The sequence below is a fragment of the Mauremys mutica genome, chromosome 6 (assembly GCF_020497125.1).
Source record: "Mauremys mutica isolate MM-2020 ecotype Southern chromosome 6, ASM2049712v1, whole genome shotgun sequence".
In the NCBI taxonomy this organism is placed as follows: Eukaryota; Metazoa; Chordata; order Testudines; family Geoemydidae; genus Mauremys; species Mauremys mutica.
The window spans coordinates 119058657-119077077 of NC_059077.1; the positions used below are offsets into that span (position 1 = coordinate 119058657).

At 56.6% G+C, this 18421-nt stretch overlaps 1 protein-coding gene across 3 annotated transcripts in view; it reads left to right on the top strand.

The window, feature by feature from the left end:
- Positions 1-10333: 10333 nt before the first annotated feature.
- Positions 10334-18421, top strand: part of FRMPD1 (FERM and PDZ domain containing 1) — a 66930-nt gene continuing 58842 nt past the window's right edge. For all 3 annotated transcript variants that reach the window (XM_045021832.1, XM_045021834.1, XM_045021829.1), the window contains exon 1: positions 10334-10434. The gene's annotated coding sequence lies outside the window, so the exon portion shown is untranslated. The remainder of the gene's footprint in view (positions 10435-18421) is intronic.

The following is an 18421-nucleotide window of genomic DNA, read 5'->3' on the forward strand; positions in this document are numbered from 1 at the left end:
AGCCGGCTGCCCGATCTGCAGCCGGTTTTGTTCCAGACCGCGCCAAGAAAACATCTGTACACGCTCGTGCTCCACACGCTTCATTACCTCACCCTCGCGTCCCGCCCCGATACGAAATGGCGGGACCTCCTGCCACCTCTCGAGGGTGAGGAGCCCCGGTGGGCCAGCCTGTATTCTGCCCTAGTCCCGAGGCCCGCCGGGGATGTCGTTTGGCGGCTCCTTCACAGGGCTGTGAGCACGGGCGTGTACTTGGCGCGGTTTACCCCTGTCCCCAACACCTGCCCCTTTTGCGGCGTGAAGGAGACCCTGGCGCATGTTTATTTAGAGTGCGCCAGGTTGCAGCCCCTGTTCCGGCTCCTCTTGGCTCTCCTCTTGCGTTTTTGGTTGCACTTTTCCCCTCACCTGTTTATCTATGCACTCCCCATCCGTGGCCCCACGAAGTCGCGGGATCTCCTTGTCAACCTCCTCTTAGTCCTGGCCAAACTGGCCATCTATAAAACCAGAGAGAGGAGGTTGGCCGATGGGACTTCCTGCGACTGTGGGGCCTATTTCCGCTCCTCTGTCCGTTCACGCATCCGGGCAGAGTTCCTCTGGGCAGCGTCCACTGGCTCCCTTGACGCCTTCGAGGAGCAGTGGGCGTTGTCCGGGGTTCTCTGCTCGGTGTCCCCATCCGGTTCCCTTCGTTTAGCCCTATGACCTCACTCCCGCTCCTGTTTTTTTCATTGGTTGTCCCATGTAATTAGTTAGTATCCCGGCCCTGTGGATCCTCCCCTTAGGCTGGGGGGAGGTCCTTTAGCAGTGGGCGGGCTTCGCCCGCCCACTTCCTGGATACTAATAGGACCAGATTCCTGTACCCCACTGGCCTGGGTCTGTCACAGTACATTATACGATATTTCTTCTCTCTGCAGCATTCTGGTCATTCTTCATTACCCTTGACTTTGACTCGTTGAGTCTGGATTCTAGCAGAGTCCTCTCGCCGGGGATACACCTCGTTTCCCCCAATTCCTCAGGCGTAGCATGTTGCCGGGCATAACGCGTTACTGTCAAACCCCAGGATTTTAGCCGCTGGCTCAGGCTTTTGGGGCATTTCTTGGGCTTGCCTCCAAAACTGTGGGGTTTCCAGGGCTGCAGCTGTGACAGCGGCACTTAGAGGAGAGATGCAAAGGTGGGACCCGTTCAGGCAGGCTCTGAAGAAGGCAGCTCTAGAGCACTGCGCGATACCCCATTGCCAGCGTCACGGGGAGTTGGGAATAAATTGTTTTCCGGAGCAAAAGCCGTCCATTTCTTTTATCGTAGGCAGAAATTCTCGGGAGAAGGGGTCTGCGCTGGGGACTGTGGGCTGCTGCGGTTGTGCAGCACCTCGCAGAAGGGGCCCTGTTCTTGGCTGGACCCTAGGCACTGCCGTAATGAACATGATTCACCATCATCATCAAAGGGGAGCAGGGATGAGCCATGGGAACATCTCAGGCTCTGCATGTCCCCACTGCAGGCAGATCCCCAGTGGCGCCAATAACGGGGGCCGGAACTGGCTACCAGAGCCCTCCCATATGAGTTAAAGCCAGATGCTTGTTCAGATGGTCAGCGCTGCCCGCGGCTAGCACTGGGTGTGACCTCTGCTCTTCACCCAGGCGGCTGCTGTAATATGGATGCATCTGCCACTGCAGCAGCTGCTCTGTGGGCAGAAGGAGGGGACGGAGCCCTTCCCACATCCACTCCCATTGCAGGGGGGAGGGGAGCAGTGATGGTGGGGTGCAGAGGGCCCCTCCCAGCAGCACTGGTGGAAGGTCCCCCTCCGCTTTCATTTCAGCTGGGGTGAAGAGTGCTCAGCACCTCTCGGGACAGGCCCATGAATAACATATTACAGGAAACAGCAGATCTGGAAACAGCCACCCCCAGGCAGGAGCGGGAGCAGGAGCAGGGGAGAGTTAGGGGGTGAAGGGAGACAGATGCACATTGTAGACACCCTGTGGTTAGTGAGCCCGGAAGGGTGAAAACAGAGGCACAAAATAGAAAAGCCAATAGCTGCCTCGCTAGGCAATTGTCTTCTCTTCGTGACACACCCCATGCTAAACAGAGGGCTGCAGATTGTCACCCAGCACATTTTAAACACATTTCAGTGGTTTGGCACCCAGATGAATGTTATTCATTTAAAACACAGAGCGAGAGAGACAGAGAGAGAGGAAACTGGAGGCTGTGGGCCAGGTTCCCTTGGGCCATCATCCGCCCCAGTGCAGCGGAGTGTGACACACTGCCCATTGGAGTTCCTGCTGTGAGCCCCCCAACTTTGCACTGGGGTCAATGGCTGCACAAGATGCAGAACACCGGGGACTCAGTCCCATGGAGGGTTGTAACAGTTTTCTTGATGCTATTATGCTGAAAGATGCTAATACCTGCCAGCAGGGCGCTCTCAGCTGCAAAGCTAATCCCAGACCTTGTGAAAGCCAGTGGATGTGCCAAGCACTCACCGGCTCAATAGAAGGAGCTGCAGATAGCTGGGGTGTCTTCCCAAACCAAGGCTGCATGACAGATCAAAGCTAAGCTGTGTGGATCAAGGGATTTCCTTGGTGGCAAAGGCAGTGGCTAGGAGGTTGGTTGCAGTGTGTGTGTGTGTGTGTGTGTGTGTGTCAGGGCAGACAGCCAGCAGAAGGAGTTGTGAGTACGACTCTGAGAGGAAGTAGAGAGACAGGGCTTCTTGGGCACAGAGCCTGTTGGAGCAACAGATGTGGGGATTTCTGAGCCAGGAAACTGCCTGCTGCTGTTTGTTTCAAGAGAACAGGACTGAGTGCACATTCTTTGCAAACAAGCCAGACTCAACACCAAGAACATACTTGTGTCATATCCCTGATTTCTCCTTGTAGTGAGGCGGCCTGGCTCCCAGCTGCACATGAGAGAGCCGAGCCAGAACAGCCGCCGAAGTGGGCGGAGTCACTGCCACCTGTCTCCGCCCCCCGGAAGTCAAGGGGCGGGACAGGAAGTATAAAGGCCCAGCCCCAATGCTCAGTTGGCTGCTGGAGAGGACAGAGGCTGGTGCCTGAGCTCCTGTTGGACCGAGCCTGCCCCGCTCCCGCTACCCTGAGGAGGACTGGCCGAGCCTTCCCTGAGCCCGGTACCCTGAGGAGGACTGGCCAAGTCTGCCCCGCTCCTGCTACGCAGAGGAGGAGTTGAGCCCACCTGTGCACCCGTACCCTGAGGAGCCCATGCTGGTGGACCCCCCTGCTGAAGCCACGAGGACACAGGAACCACTGGAGGGGGAGATTGGAAGTGGCCCGGGGATAGCTGACCCCAGTCTGGCTGCCGCCGACCCTGAGCCTATGTCAGTGTGTTGTGGCCAGGATCCCCACTGACTGCAGCGGATCCACGCCGCTGCTAGGGCCCCGGGCCGGGACGCAGTGGAGTGGGTGGGCCTGCGTCCTCCCTGCCACCCCCTACTCATGGGTGGCAGTCTCCCCCTCACCCCAACACTCCGGCGTAGAAGCCTGGACTTACCTGTCGCCGCTCAGCCCTGCCTGAGGGCCTGAGCCCAGAACTGCTGTTTGTTGCCCCGCCCTGACCTAGGGCGTGGACTTTAATACTGAACTGCTCACTCAGCCTCCTGTAGTGAGGCGGCCTGGTTCCCAGGCGCCCCGAAGGCAAAGAGCGACAAGGGGACCCGTACACGGACTTGTACACTCCTCCAAATGGAAACAACCGTACAAGGCCCTGAACACTTGTTAACCTCTGAGGCTGTTGCAACACAATTTGGACCTTGTCTTGACTGGAGGAAAAGGTGCTTTACCAGTCAAGGTAGCTCAGTGGAGCTAGCTTAACTGGACTGAAAACCCCGCTCAGCGCTATCGGGGACACAGTTTGACACCTTCACTCGAACTGCTAACATTGAGCTTTAACTCCATGTTTATTCTCTCCGAATGGCAGATGCCAGGAGCTTAAAACAGAGGCTGAAGAGCCATGCAGGAGTGTCCGTGCATCCTCTACATCTCGGCACAGGCCGTGTATTGGGGGGCGGAGGCTGGAGATCCATGTTTTATCCCCCACTCATAGATTCTAAGGCCTGACGGGACCATTCTGACCATCTCATCTGACCCTGCAGAGCACAGGCCAGAAGATTTCACCTGCTGATTCCTGCATCAAGGCCCCAATCCCGCAAACACTTAGACACGTGCCTAACTTTACTGCCACAAATGGTTCCACGTAGGGTGAGCATGCATTTTGATTTGTCTAGCGTCAGTTTCAGCTTGGAGCCCCTGGGTCCGCCTGCAGCCAGCGCAATGCAGGATCAGAGCATTGCATAAGTCCAGTGGCCCTAGTGCCCCCTGCAAATTGGCCTATGACAGGAGGAGTGCACTATCATCTCAATATTAGTAGTCTTGCCTGATCTATTGATTGGGGATTAATTATATGGATTACTTAGGAATTCCCAGTTAACACTGTGGGGTTTGGTAGGTTCTTGTCCCAAGATGAGGCCCAATATTATTAAAATTGAAGTTCCCAGGGGAACCCCGATGTGCACAATTGCAACACTCACAACTTAGGAAAAAAACCTTCTGTATTTGGACTAGTTTTAACACACTTAGCAACGTTACAAACAGGCCAGCCCAGTAAGGGAGCTGGGGATCAGACAGAATGTGCATCTGAGCATCCATGTGTTCACTCCAGAAGCATCATCTTCCTCATCATCTTCCTCCTCACCACTCCCAGCGGCTGTCAGCCTGGCTTCTCTCAAGAGTTACATCTCCCCATGGCACACAGGCTGGGGTACAACTTTTATCATGTTACACTGATGCCACTATGCCTAATGCATGTGCAGGAGAGGTTTCTCCCCTCTTCCTTATTTGTACTTCCTCACCCGACTAATGTGGGGGTGCCCTTCTCCCATAGATTACTAGTCTATTTGTCTCAAGGTGATTAGCATATACATCAATTAGTTACCATGGCACTCCTGTGGTCAGACAGCTGCAGATGTTCCTAACTTAAAATAACCCCCGCTGGTATAAACGAGCATCTTGTGGTTACCTGGCAGCAGTTTAGTCATTCCAGTGTTCTATCATGTGGTATCTTATGATCTAGGGTTACTCCTGGTTAGCTGCTTATGCCAAGGCTTTTGTTTAACTAAGCTATTGTCTTACAGGCCTATTGTTCAATTCCATTACACTGCTGCCTTAACTCAGACCTGTACCTTACCTAGTGAATACCTAGACCTATAGGCTACATTACACTAAAACAGTCTGTCCGCTGAATGTGCCAAAGGCAGCTACAGGTGATCCTGTAATCGAGGGTTTCTTTTTTAGCCCATTTCTTCTCCTGGTCCCGTCAATCACTCCATCACGTAGGCCAGACAGCCAAAGCAGTTTAAAGAGAGAAGACTATCCCCTCCCAGAAACACTGCTTCCGAGTCTTCTGAGGTGAAGGGGTCTGAAATGATGATTAACACAAGGTTATTATTTCCCACTTTGCCATCCCCCAAACTCCTGTCACAGTGGCATTTCCCAGATCCCTGCACCTCATCTTCAGAATTCAGCTTTTTGTACAAACTACTGATTTTCCAGGGTTGAGACTGACACCTTTCCCTTTTGGAAGGGCCAGGCCAAGGGTGTGTCTGCCCTGCAGCTGAGAGCAGGCCTCCCAGCCCAGGCACAGACTTGTGTTAGCAGGGCTGGTGCCATAACTCACAAGGTGGACAGTCTGGCATGGGTAGACACCAGGCACTCAAGCCCACCTGGCCCCGAGGTGGCATGTCTACATTGCTATGATTAGCCCCACTAGCATGGGCCTGTCTACCCGGGCTGGGCTGCTCGCTCCAGCTGCGGTGGAGACACGCCCGAAGAGCTAGGGAATGACAATCTCTGCTGCAAGATTGGGCCTTCACCTTACATGGCTTAGGTGGCAAAGCAGACCCCTCCAGGGGTCGAAGCTTGGCACAGGCACTTGGCTGGCCTGCCAGCTGAACAGCGGGGAAGTGTCACAAGGGAGCGGGTCCCTACAGGGCCCCGCTTGCCTGTGTCAGAGAGCAGGTGAGCCGAATACAGGCAATTAAAAGGGGCCAGGCTACATTCGGGCCTATAAAGGGCTGCTAGAGGCTAGGCAGAGGGATGGGGCAGGCAAGCCATGGGGGAATGGAGTTAATGCCTGTGGTGAGTCCCAGAGCAAAGGGCTAGGGAGGCAGCGCTGCGGTTACTGCAGTGCTTCAGGACCAGAGTTCTGCAGTTCCAGAGACCCCTGAGAGCACAGAGCAAGGGCAGTTCCATGCTTGCAGCACTGCAGCCAGGCCGTTCTCTTAACGGATGAAAGAGAACAAACATGCTTGGAAAAGGTGCGATTGGACACCCGGCGCTGGTCTGTGCTAGGCGACTTCGGCTTGGGCTAAGGAGCTGTTTACCTGTGGTGTAGACGCTTGGGCTGGCACCTGACTCTGGAACCCTGCAAGGTGCCAGGATTCCAGAGCTCAGGCTGCAGCCTGGGCCTGGGTGTCTACAGCCCAAGTCAGCTGGCGCAGGCCGGCTGCGGATGTCTAATTGCAGTGTAGACAGACCAAAGGAGAGTGGGTGTGACATCACATACTTGGCCATGGGTGGGGGAGAAAGCCTCTGTGGTTACAGTAATGTTTTGGAGAAGAAGGACCTCTGACAAACTTGAAAAAACTTTAGAAAACTTTCATTCCTTCCTAGTGAATGAAAATTGAGATACCATTCGCCTTTCCTTAACCTCCCATTCCTGCTTTCTACCTTCCTGGCTGCCTTTTTGTTCTCTGCTTTCTTAAAATAGCTCTTTATAAATGCAAAGGGCCAATCTTTTTTTATTTTCTCTTTTTAAGTAAATGCCAGGGCCCTGCTGTGAAAGTGAGTTGGGGTCACGTAAGTGTTTCCATTCCAAGGGTCACGTTCCTTGAACATCTTGTTCCACTGAGGTGGCCTCCTGCTGACTTCACCGGGGCTTGCTGCAGGGTCAGGGCCTTTGGGCTTGTCTACGGGAGGAAGTTATTCTGGAATAAGGCTGCTGCGAAGTTCAAGTGCTAGAGCTAGTGCCAGAAAAGAGCATCCACGGGGGGAATTACTCTGGAATAGCCATCGCAGGCTAGTTATTCCAGAACAGTTACGCTGGCCAATTGCCCCATGTAGACAAAATGAAATGTCCCTGAACGGATGTAACTGTTGTTGCACTTTTTACAACTATCTCCCACAGCTGTCGCTGACCAATGGGAGCCGGGCACAGGGGCTGGTGGGTAACTTGTATGTAGTTAGAAGGGAACCCAGCCCTGCCTCATCCAACCAGCCATGAAGCAAGAGCCCTGCAGGGAAATCATCTCAGAAATGGCCTGACACAAGCCCACAGAGGTCTGGGCAGGTTAGGGAGGTGGGAAAGTTAAGGGGGAAGAGGTAGGGAGGGGGCTGAGTAGGAGGGAAAGGAGATGAGGGGGAAGGGATAGCGTATGAGACAGCAGCCCTGGGGGGTGGATGGTGAGACAGGTAAGAAGATTGGCGTGACTTACAGGGGGTAGGGGGCACCCTTCGCAGCAGGGAGCTGTGGGGCCAGGGAGGAGAGGAATTTAGGGGGAGTCGGTGAAAGGGGGCAGGGGGGCGAAGGGCATTGGGCGTCACTGCAGCATTGCCAGCCGCAACACTCAAACATCATGAGATTGGCTTAAAAATCATGGGGAGGGGAGGAGGGGGTGTTTAAATGATCTTTCTAGTTGTTTTCTTCGAGGTCCTGGGCCTTTCCAGGGTGCCAGGGTCACATATCTGAGGTTTTTCACCCCAACCAGGAGGGGTGGGGACTGACCTTTGTATAAGTGACAGCTGTGATCCCCAGGACTCCAGCAGCTGGGGCTTTACAGAAACCACCGGACAGTGGGAGATTTGTGATAAAACTGCAAGGGCTGGCTAGGCTGGCACTGCCCAGGGGCTGGGAGGACAGAGGGAAGGCTCAGGAGCAGGTGAGAGTTTGGGGTGAAGGTGAGGGGCTGTGAACCTCGGAGGAGCCCAGGACTTGGGTTGGCAGCTCCAGGGGGGAGGGCGAGTAAAAGTTTAGGGTTCCTGGGAGCAAGAGGGGTGTGGGGGTCAGTATGGAGTGTGTGGGGGCAGTTGGCTGCACTACGCTCAGGGAAGGATGGGGAGCAGAGAGGGGTTGGTGAGAAATTAGGCTTGGGGGATAGGAGGGTGCTCCTGGCTCTTGGTTGGAAGAAGCATGGGTAGGATAGGACGCAGGCTCAGGGACTGGTCTGGGTACGGGGGGTAGGAGGGTACCCCAGGCTCGGGGACCCAGCTTGGGAGGCTGCCCTGGGGGGCCGTCCCACTCCCAGGCTGGGGTGGGGGTTGGGGCTGTACCAGGCTGGGGGGGGCTGTCCCGGGAGAAGCGGGTGGGGGGGGGCAGACGGGAGGGAATGGAGGGGGATAGGGGTCTGTCCCGGGGAGAGCAGGGTTGGCGGGGGCAGCGGGAGGGAACAGGGGCCGGGGGGCTGTCCTGGGGGGAACGGGGGGGCGGGCCCGGCAGGAGGAAACGGGGTGGGGCCGGGGGGCTGTGCCAGGATGAGGGGGCTGTCCCAGGGGGAATGGGTTTGGGGGGGCAGGTGGGAAGGAACAAGGTGGGGCCAGGGGGGTTATCCCAGGTGGAGTGGGGCAGGGGGCCCGGCGGGAGGGAACGGGGTGGGGTCAGGGGGCTGTCCCAAGGGGAGTGGGGTTGGGGGGGCAGGTGGGAAGGAACAAGGTGGGGCCAGGGGGGTTATCCCAGGTGGAGTGGGGCAGGGGGCCCGGCGGGAGGGAACGGGGTGGGGTCAGGGGGCTGTACCAAGGGGAGTGGGGTTGGGGGGGCAGGTGGGAGGGAATGGGGTGAGGCCAGGAGGGCTGTCCTGGGGGGAGCGGGGTTGGGCGGCCTGGCAAGAGGGAACGGGGTGGAGCCGGGGGCCTCTGTTGGGCTGGAGGGCTCTGCCAGGCTGGGGGGGCTGTCCCAAGGGGAGTGGGGTTGGGGGGCAGGCGGGAGGGAATGGGGTGGGGTTGGGGGGGCTATGCCCGGCTGGGGGGGCCCAGGTGCGCGGGAATGGGGTGGGACTGGGGGGGCTGTCCTGGAGGGAGCGGGGTTGGGGGGGCCCAGGCAGGAGGAAACGAGGTGGGGCTGGGGGGCTTTGCCAGGCCGGGGGGGGCTGTCCCGGGGGAAGCGGGGCTGGGGGGGGCAAGCGGGAGGGAATGGAGTGGGGCCGGGGGAACTGTCCCGTGGGGAGTGGGGTTGGAGGGGAGAGGGGAAGGAACGGGGTGGGGCCGGGGGGGCTGTGCCAGGTTGGGGGGGTCTGTCGCGGGGAGAGCGGGGTTGAGGGGCTCGGCGGGAGGGAACGGGGTGGGGCCGGGGGGGGCTGTCCCGTGGGGAGCGGGGTTGGGGGGGGAGAGGAGAGGGAACGGGGTGGGGTCGGGGGAGGGCTGTCCCAGGCTGGGGGGGGGCTGTCCCATGGGGAACGGGGTTGGGGGGCCCGGCGGGGGGGGCGGGGGGGCTGTCCCGGGAGGAGCGGGGTTGGGGGGACCCTGCGGGGGGGACGGGGGGGCTGTCCCGGGGGGAGCGGGGTTGGGGGGCCCGGCGGGGGGGACGGGGGGGCGGACGCGGGGGGAGGGGGGGTGGGGGGCTCGGCGGGAGGGAAGGGGGTGGGGCCGGGGGGGGCTGTCCCGGGGGGAGCGGGGTTGGGGGGCTCGGCGGGAGGGAATGGGGTAGGGCCGGAGGGGCTGTCCCGGGGGGAGCGGGGTTGGGGGGCTCGGCGGGAGGGAAGGGGGTGGGGCCGGGGGGGCTGTCCCGGGGGGAGCGGGGTTGGGGGGGAGAGGGGAGGGAACGGGGTGGGGTCGGGGGAGAGCTGTCCCAGGCCGGGGGGGCTGTCCCGGGGGGAGCGGGGTTGGGGGTCCGGCGGGAGGGACCGGGTGGGGCAGGGGGCGGCAGTCCGGGGGGGAGCGGGGTTGGGGGGCCCGGCGGGAGGGGCCGGGGGGGCTGTCCCGGGGGGAGCGGGGTTGGGGGTCCGGCGGGAGGGAACGGGTGGGGCCGGGGTGGGGCTGTCCTGGGGGGAGCGGGGTTGGGGGGCCCGGCGGGAGGGGCCGGGGGGGCTGTCCCGGGGGGAGCGGGGTTGGGGGTCCGGCGGGAGGGAACGGGTGGGGCCGGGGGGGGGCTGTCCCGGGGGGAGCGGGGTTGGGGGGCCCGGCGGGAGGGGCCGGGGGGGCTGTCCCGGGGGGAGCGGGGTTGGGGGGCCCGGCGGAGGGGACGGGGAGGGGCTGTCCCGGGGGGAGCGGGGTTGGGGGTCCGGCAGGAGAGAACGGGTGGGGCCGGGGGGGGGCTGTGCCAGGCTGGGCGGGGTCCGCTGGGAGCCCCGCCCCCGGGCCGAGCTCCGCCTCCCCGGGGCACAGGCAGCACCTGCCCCGCCGCCGCCCGCAGGCTCCGCTCGCCGCAGCCGCTGCAGCGCTCCCGGCCACCCAGGTAAGGCGGCGATGGGATGTCGGCTCCGGGTGTGGCCGGGCGAGAAGCGCCGGAGCCGGAGCGGGGGGCCCGGCTGTCCCGGGCGCGGAGCTGGGTGTCCCGCCGGGGCGGGAGGGGGCGAGCCGCGAGCCGGCGGGGCTCCGGGTGCTCGGCGCGGTCCTTGTCCGCCGCGCCGCCAGAACCAGCCCGAGCGGAGTCTGTGCCCGGCGCCGCCAGGGGAGAGGAGCAGCCGGCTGCCCCCAGGGAAATCCGGGGCGGGCTGGCCGGTCCTTCGGCCTCTCGGCGGGGGAGGGGGCGAATCGCGACCCGTTCAGCACCCGGGGTTTGTCTTCCCTGCCCCAGACTCCGGTGGGGACTAGATCAGCCAGACCGTGTGGTTAGTGGCCCCCTGCCACTCAAAGACAGGCGCGGAGCAACTCTGCGAGGTGACCATGTGCCTCCAAATGGGGTCTTTTACCTCCTAACTAACTTGGTAACATCCTCATTGTGGCTGTGCTCCCAGGCGTAGGATGGTAACAGAAAAAATAAGGTTCCTGTCTGACTTTCTCCAGAGCAGCCCTCTTCTGGCTCTGGGACAATACAATCAGCCATACCCTCCTTTGCCAGTGTTCAGCAGGACTGCAGTGTGATGTATAAATCTTGGTAAATGGACTCTCTTCCGGCAGAGCAGCGTCTCCACTAGCCTCATCCTATCAAACTCATGCTAATGTGAGACAGAGCTGCTGGGAAAAGTTATTTCCCCTCTGAAGAGGGCTGTTTGTAAGTAGCAGAATGTCTGTAATCACTGGGCAGACAGTACACAGGGCCCAGCTCCTCAAATGTGCCTAACTCCCATTGAAATCATAATCTGGACACCAGGGGAGAACAGCTGCCTGAGTAGTGGTGCCCATATTGTTTGTTAGGCCTTTGCATCTTGTGAAACTTCTAGAGTTCGTTCCTACCCAGTTTCTGTTCATATTTTGCTGTAGATCCCTCCCTCCTGCTTATTACAATTATCTCCTAATTTATTGACCTAGTCTGTTTCAGCATCTTGGCAAGCAACCCCTGCTGCCATGCAGGAGGCTGGGCTCAAAGAGGGAGAAGGTTGTATTCAGCGTTGCAGTGGATAAATGGTGGCATATGTATGTATTTAGAGTTTCCAAAGTGATTATTTCTGGATGGAAGGCATTATGGAGTATCTTCAATCAGTTCTGAGCGAAACCTGCTAACGCTTCTTGGAAAAACATCTAGCAAATTGCTTTGCTAATCCTGCTACACCAAGCTTCTGTAAGCCAGTGGAAAGAACTCTCCCCCCCCCCCCAATGTTAGTGAGCTTTGGGTCAGACGGAGCTGGATGCATTTATGAATGGGATGTATGACGGGGTTGCTTATGATGGTGCGGGCAGGGCTTGGCAGCTTTGGGGCTCTCTGCTAGTTTGTCTTATGTTCTGAAAATCTCATGCTTTAGGGCTTCAGATAGTCCCTGCAGGGACATTTTTTTGCTCTCAGTGTATTCTGCGGTTTGAGGGGAGGGGGTCTGTGTCCTTCCTCCGAAGCATCATGGCTGGAGATGGGACACTGGACAGGATGGGCCAGGGCTCTGAGGGGGCACCAAACATTCTCTCCCTCAGGTGCTTGGCTGGTTTGCCAGGGTCTAACTGATGGCCATATGTGGGGTCAGGCAGGAATTTTCTCTGGGGTTTGATTGGTTTTTTTTCCACCTTCCTCTGAAGCATGGAGTGTGGGTCACTTGCTGGGATTAGCTCAGTATATCTCACCTAATGATTTCTCTGCCATGGCAGGGCCTTGGGCACTGGTGCACCTCAGAGACCCTCCTATTCTCTGTTTGTGGCACATAATAGTCTAGTATCTGCGGGGCTGTCTGACTTCGGTCTAATTTTGTGTCTTGGGTTTAGTGTGCGGGTGTTGGTGGCTGGATGATCTGGTGGGCCCTTCTGGCCTTAACCTCTCTGAGCCCCACAAATAGTGAAAGGGTAAAGAGTGAGATGTTGCAGTAAGATCCAACTGTCTAACAAGACTCCAACGTTCTCAGGTTTTAATCTGATGTCCCATCATCACGTCTCATCCAAAAATAGCCCCTGGCTGCAGCACAGCCGCCTTCTTCTGCTGTGTCTGAGTGAAATGTTATTGACCTTGAATGTGAGAAGCTTTCTTTCCAGTGAAGTGCTTTGAGTTGGATCGCTTCTGGCATGATTTCTCTCTGTCACTGGACCACACTGAGTCCTGCCTAGGGAAAAACCTACAAGAGAACAACAAATTCCAGGAGAGGGACTAGCAGAGATTTTTCTCCATCTCTTATTTTCCCTTTCAATCATGCAAGTTCTTGAACATGGAGGTTGGCATGACTGTTGGCATTTGGATGATGTGTGCTCTGGGCTGAAGATTACTAGACTAGACCTTCTCTGCTGGGATGGTTGCTGGCTCCAGGCCTGAGACTCCCTGTGGGTTAAAGAAGGTGCAGCGGGAAGGTGAGGTCTGCAGGAATGGTCATGAATAAGGTTTATAGTACTTGAGTCGCAATGGTTAGCAAGGACACAGAGCTCTATAATGAGGATGGTGGCATCTGTTCACTTCATGCATGGTAATAAAAACCTCCCGGAGGTTCCCCTTGAGTAGCTATCACCAGGGAGCGTCAAAGCAGGGTTTGCATCTCTCTTCCCACACACACAGAATGGGCAGGGGTCTTGGGGGAACCATGAGAGGCAGTTGCCTATGGCTCAGCACTACTTCCTGATGGCCACTGGTCCATGACTCTCTTGTTGGCGATGGGGGCTCCCTGCATCCAGAAGGAAACCTCTCAGGCTATTACTGGCTGAGGGCCCGATCCTGTGATAGCCTCACTTGTGGCTACAGCCTGGGGATTGAATTGGGGATGTCCAGAGCTAAAAGCATGAGCTGCTGCAGCTTGAGGTGAGGAGCCAGAGCTTCCTAGTCACATCCTCTGTGGGTAACGCTGGCATGTGTGTAACTTCCTGTGCACAAGCAGTCCCATTGCAGCTGAGGGCTGGGTGGCTGCAGCAGCAGCAGGGTCAGTCAGTGCGACCTTAGGCAGCGCATCCTTCTAGTAGAAGGGCAGTGCCTCGGCGAGTGGTCCTCTCCCTCCCCAGCTCTGCCCCTTCCTTGGCAGCAGGTTCCAATCCCTGTGAAAAGGTTTCTGTGCAGGGCAGGAACTGGCTTCTGCCTCACCACCGTGCTGGGTTTACAGTGGGGCCAGTGGGGCCAAGGGTCCCCAGCCTGCTCTGTTTGGCTCCCCCCACCACCACCACTTGCTCTTCTCGGCCTGCAAGGTTGTGCAGGGCTCTCTGCCTTTGGGGGGGACGTGGGGAGGGCTCTGGCCATAGGGAGTTGGGGGGAGGGTGTTGCAGAGGTGCTGAATTTCTGATTTCCCCATGGGTGCTTGATCCTAGCTTTGTCCCAAGCCTCACCCCCACTCCACCCTTTCCCCCTAGGCCCTGCCTCCCACCTCTTCCTGCGTCCGCTCCACCCTGCCCCGCCTCTTCCTGCCCCATTCCCCACCCTCCCCAGAGTGCCCTCACCTCGTCCTGCCCCTGCTCCACCCCTCCCTCCCAGTGCCTCCTGCCCGCTGCTGAACAGCTGATCAGTGGCAGGCGGGAGGCTCTGGGGACGAGGGGGAGGATCTGATCGGTGGGTGCTGAGCACATGTTTTTTTTTGTGGGTGCACCCACGGAGTCAGCACCTCTGGGGTGTTGGGCAGGGGGGCGGTGTGGCATGGCATGGGCCCACCCCCGAGGGGAAGGGGCACCCTGGCAGCATAGGGCTGGGCGGGTCACTGTGCGCCTGGCAACTTCCACTTTGTAAATATTGCCCTCACGCTGGGCTGGGCAGAGCGGGGCTGCCCCTTCCTCGCCATGCCCCATTGCCCCTGGCTGGCCCCTTGCTCTGGGGACTGATCTCCCTGCGCCAGGCTCCATTGCCCCTATGGGGGCCTACAAAATGTTAATCCAGCCCTGCCTCACCGCACAGCATTACAAAGCAAGCCCTGGAAAAGCCACCCGTGAGCCTCGCTCTCCTTTTGCTGTGTAAACGCTGTAATCCTGCTTTTCACTGTCCTCTCCGCTGGACGAGATCTAACGTGTGTGGAAGGGTTGTTGCTCTGGCCCCCGGCGGCGCTTTTGGAGCTGTTACGGTCCTGGCCAAGTGCCAAAAAGAGAAGGGCCCTGATGCTGCAGTCCTCACTTACGTAACGTTCTCATTGGCGTCAGTGGTGGTTGTACCCAAACGGGGACTAATGTCTACTCCACAGGCCCTTTCCCAAGCCAGCAGCCCCAATGTGAAACTGACCCGACAGGGGGCAGATTAACTCCTGCACTCAGAACTCCTGGTGGTAGAACCGCACCCAGTGTCACAGCAGCAGGGAGGCTGGGAGGAGGGGAGAGGATGCGTCCATTCTCTCACTAGCTGGGAGGATCTGGAAAGGGTCGGGGGTGAAAGAAGGCAGAAGACCTTCTAGCAGCCACAGGCCATTTGGGCTGGAGGGGTGGGGGTCGGATTGCACAGTCACAAACTGTGACAGCCAGAGGCTGATATTCATTGGTCCCTTCTGGCCTGGGAACCTGGGTGATCATCTAGTCTGAGCTCCTGTAGAACACAGGTCAGGGAGCTGCCCCACACTCATTCCCACAGCAGGTCTGTTAGAAAAACTTCCAGCCTTGATTTAAACATGGTGGAGAATCCACCCTGGCCCTTGGTACATCGTTCCAGTGGCTAATTATTCTCAACATGTAAAAACAATTTGCGCCTTATCAGGGAGAGGTGCCCTTGAGCAGGATCCATCACAGCTAGGGGAAGCTGGCTGGTAGGGACGCCCCGTCCTGCATGTTTCAGCCTCTGGCGAGTCGGGGTCTAGGTAATGGTGCCAAGTGCCGTACTATGGAATCTGTCCAGGATTTTACACCCCTGTAAACTATCTGCTGGAATTCCTAACAAGCAACCTTCTAGCAAGAGGAGTGTAAATGCTGGGCTTGAAAATGACCTACCGTAATGCCGAAAAGAGGGTGACATTTTAAAAGCTCCAGCGGAGCCAGGAGGCTGCCGTGAAATGGCTCCACGTGGCGCTGCGATGGCAGTGCTTTTCAGGTGGGTTTCCTTCTCCTTGCCATGTTTGCTTTTCTTGTTGACAAGCAATTACATTTGACAGGAGTTTGTATGGTGGGAAATTACAACTGGCATCATTTTCCCACTCAGTGAAATCCCAGCAAAAGAGAAAGAGGCATAGCGGAACCCATTACAATGTATGCCCCCAATCCTATAAACACTCATGCATGGGAGCAAATTTACTAATCCTCTGAAACTGAAAGGGACTCCTCACATGAGTAAAGCTATTCATGGGTGAAAGTGCATGCAGATCAGGGCCTCTGTCAGTAGAAATGAGGGGGTCTTTGCATAGCCTCCCTTTGTGCCGCACAAATGGAAAGTGGCCTGGAAATGCTGCCGATAGATCCTGTACTGAGCGGGTGCTGCCTGGCGAGGGAGGCACGAGAAAGAGAACCAGCTGCAGTCAGGGAAGATTGCTAGCATGTCTCAGCAAGGAAGGTTATTAAGGAAAGCTGAGTTAGGAAGGGAAGAACTCCAGAATGCTCTGCACTGTACACTCGCTGTTCTTGTCCAGGCAGCTATTGTTGCAGGAATTCAGGTCTCCATCACATTTGCACACTGGGATATTTTTAGAAGTGAAAGCTATTTAGAAAGAAACTTATTGATTTTTCCCCTCTCCTCCCCCCACCTTGAACATTTTGTTTATAATTTTCTACATTTCATCTGTAATGGGTCCTGAGTGCAGCTATTCTCAAGTCTCCCCTTCTCGTGTTCTCTTTGGGGTCTAAATATATTAGGTAGCCTAGGATGTGGCTTTTGCTGAAATGGTTACTCGGTTCCAGAATTCTTAGCACACTGTGTCCCTCGCCTTGTATTGTAAAACTACTTTAGTCATTAAATACCTCAAGTCTTGACTCTGTTGTGTCAGAGTGAAAGGTCTGATGGGATGGGTCAGACATAGGAAAAGCAGAGCAAAAGCTCGGAGGTACCTGCAGACTGACTGGGCTGGAATAGGCTAATTCAGCTTCATTTAATTTCACTGAGACTTTGAGACAGAGATGCACTTTTCAAGTGCTGCTGATCTCGCTTCTAGCCCATCAGATGTACAGTCTTTTTCTCTGGGTTTATACTGTGCTTTTCACATTTTCCACTTCTAGTTCTGTAGACTTTTAAGGCCAGACATGGGTCTTCTGACCTCTTGCATTAGAACCGAACATAGAATTTCACCTAGTAGATTCCTGCAAAAAGCCCAGATGACCAGTCTTGATTGAAAGGTACCAAGTGATGGAGAATCCACCACATCCCTAGGTGAGTCTGTGGGTTGTTCGAGTGGCTTATTACTAGGGCCCAACCAAATTCACAGTCCATTTTGGTCAATTTCATGGTCATAGGATTTTAAAAATAGCTAAAAATCATTAAATTTACTATTTAAATCGGAAATTTCACGTTGTTGTTATTGGAAGGGCCTGACCCAAAAAGGAGTTGTGGGGTCACAAGGTTATTGTGGGGGGGGTTGCAGTACTGGTACCCTTACTTCTGTGCTGCTGCTGGCGGTGGCACTACCTTCAGAGCTGGGCAGCTGGAGAGCAGTGGCTGCTGGCTGGGAACCCAGCTCTGAAGGCAGAGCCGCCGCCAGCAGCAGCACAGGAGTAGGGATATAAGAAGTAAGTACTTCTGTGCTGCTGCCTGCAGAGCTGGGCCCTCAGTCAGCAGCTGCCGCTCTCCGGCCACCCAGCTCTGAAGGCACCGCAGAAATAAGGGTGGCAATACCACAGTCCTCCCTAAAATAAGCTTGACCCCCTGCAGCTCCCTTTGGGTCAAGACCCTGAATATAAGAAACTCTGGTCTCTCCCATGAAATCGGTATAGCATAGGGTAAAAGCACACAAAAGACCAGACGTCACGGTCCGTGATGCATTTTTTCATGGCCATGAATTTGGTAGGGGCCTATTCATTACCCTCCCCATTTAAAAAAAACAAAAACAAACCTGTGCCTCCTCTCCAGTTTGCACTCCAGCTTCCAGCCAGTTCACTGTGAGTAATTCAGTATTTGGGGACATCTGCCGTAGTAACTTGTGCATGTTTCACTGTCTGCAAATGTGTGACCGTTCTGTACAGGAATCTGGAGCCGTCTAGCTTGTCGTGCACAGTGAATTCATGGGGATCTCCAAGTAAATGCGAGTATGAAGTGTGGTGCTGCCCTATAGATGCCCTTACCTAGATGGCATGGTGGGGTTCGCTATACATTGTCATGAACTGCCATACCTGATGTGCTAGGTTTGCAAGTAAAAAGGTGTCTTTCTAGCTGGCAGCCCCACAAATTGGCCCTGAGCTGTGAAAGTGAAGCTGGGACCTCCCCTTCAGCAGGGGGGGAGGTTCTGCCTGGCAGGCTAGGACTCCTGCTACACCTGTGCAGCCCCATTGCCGTCAGTTCACGTTGCCGGTGACACGTGGAAATCCATCCAAGGCTAGACAGGTTACACCGGTGTCTCGGAGGCCACCCTTCAGCTGGCAGAGCCTGTGTTCGTGGTGGAGAGGCATGAGATGAAAAGCTCTCAGCTTGGCTGTCAGAGCCCAGGGTGGTCTGGTAAAAATAAAACCTGTATCAGTCCTTAAACTGCTGTGAGGATGGCTTGAAGATTCTGGAATCTCTACGGTAGTTACTCATGCGCTGTAATCTATATTCCCAGAGTTTTCTCTGCTAGCCCTAGGCACCAGTCCTGTAAGCCTTACTCAGCAAAATGGGGGACTTGGAGTTTTGCCTGAGTAAGGGCTGCAGAACTGGACGCTAGAACAATCTGTTTCGCGTCCCCCTTATGCTTGCTCAAATGATTCAAAGCCCCTTTAATCGGAGAGATTTAGCATTCAGTCCATCTGAAAATTTTCCATCAAAACTGGGTTTATGGAAATTGGATTTTCAATTAAATTAAAGT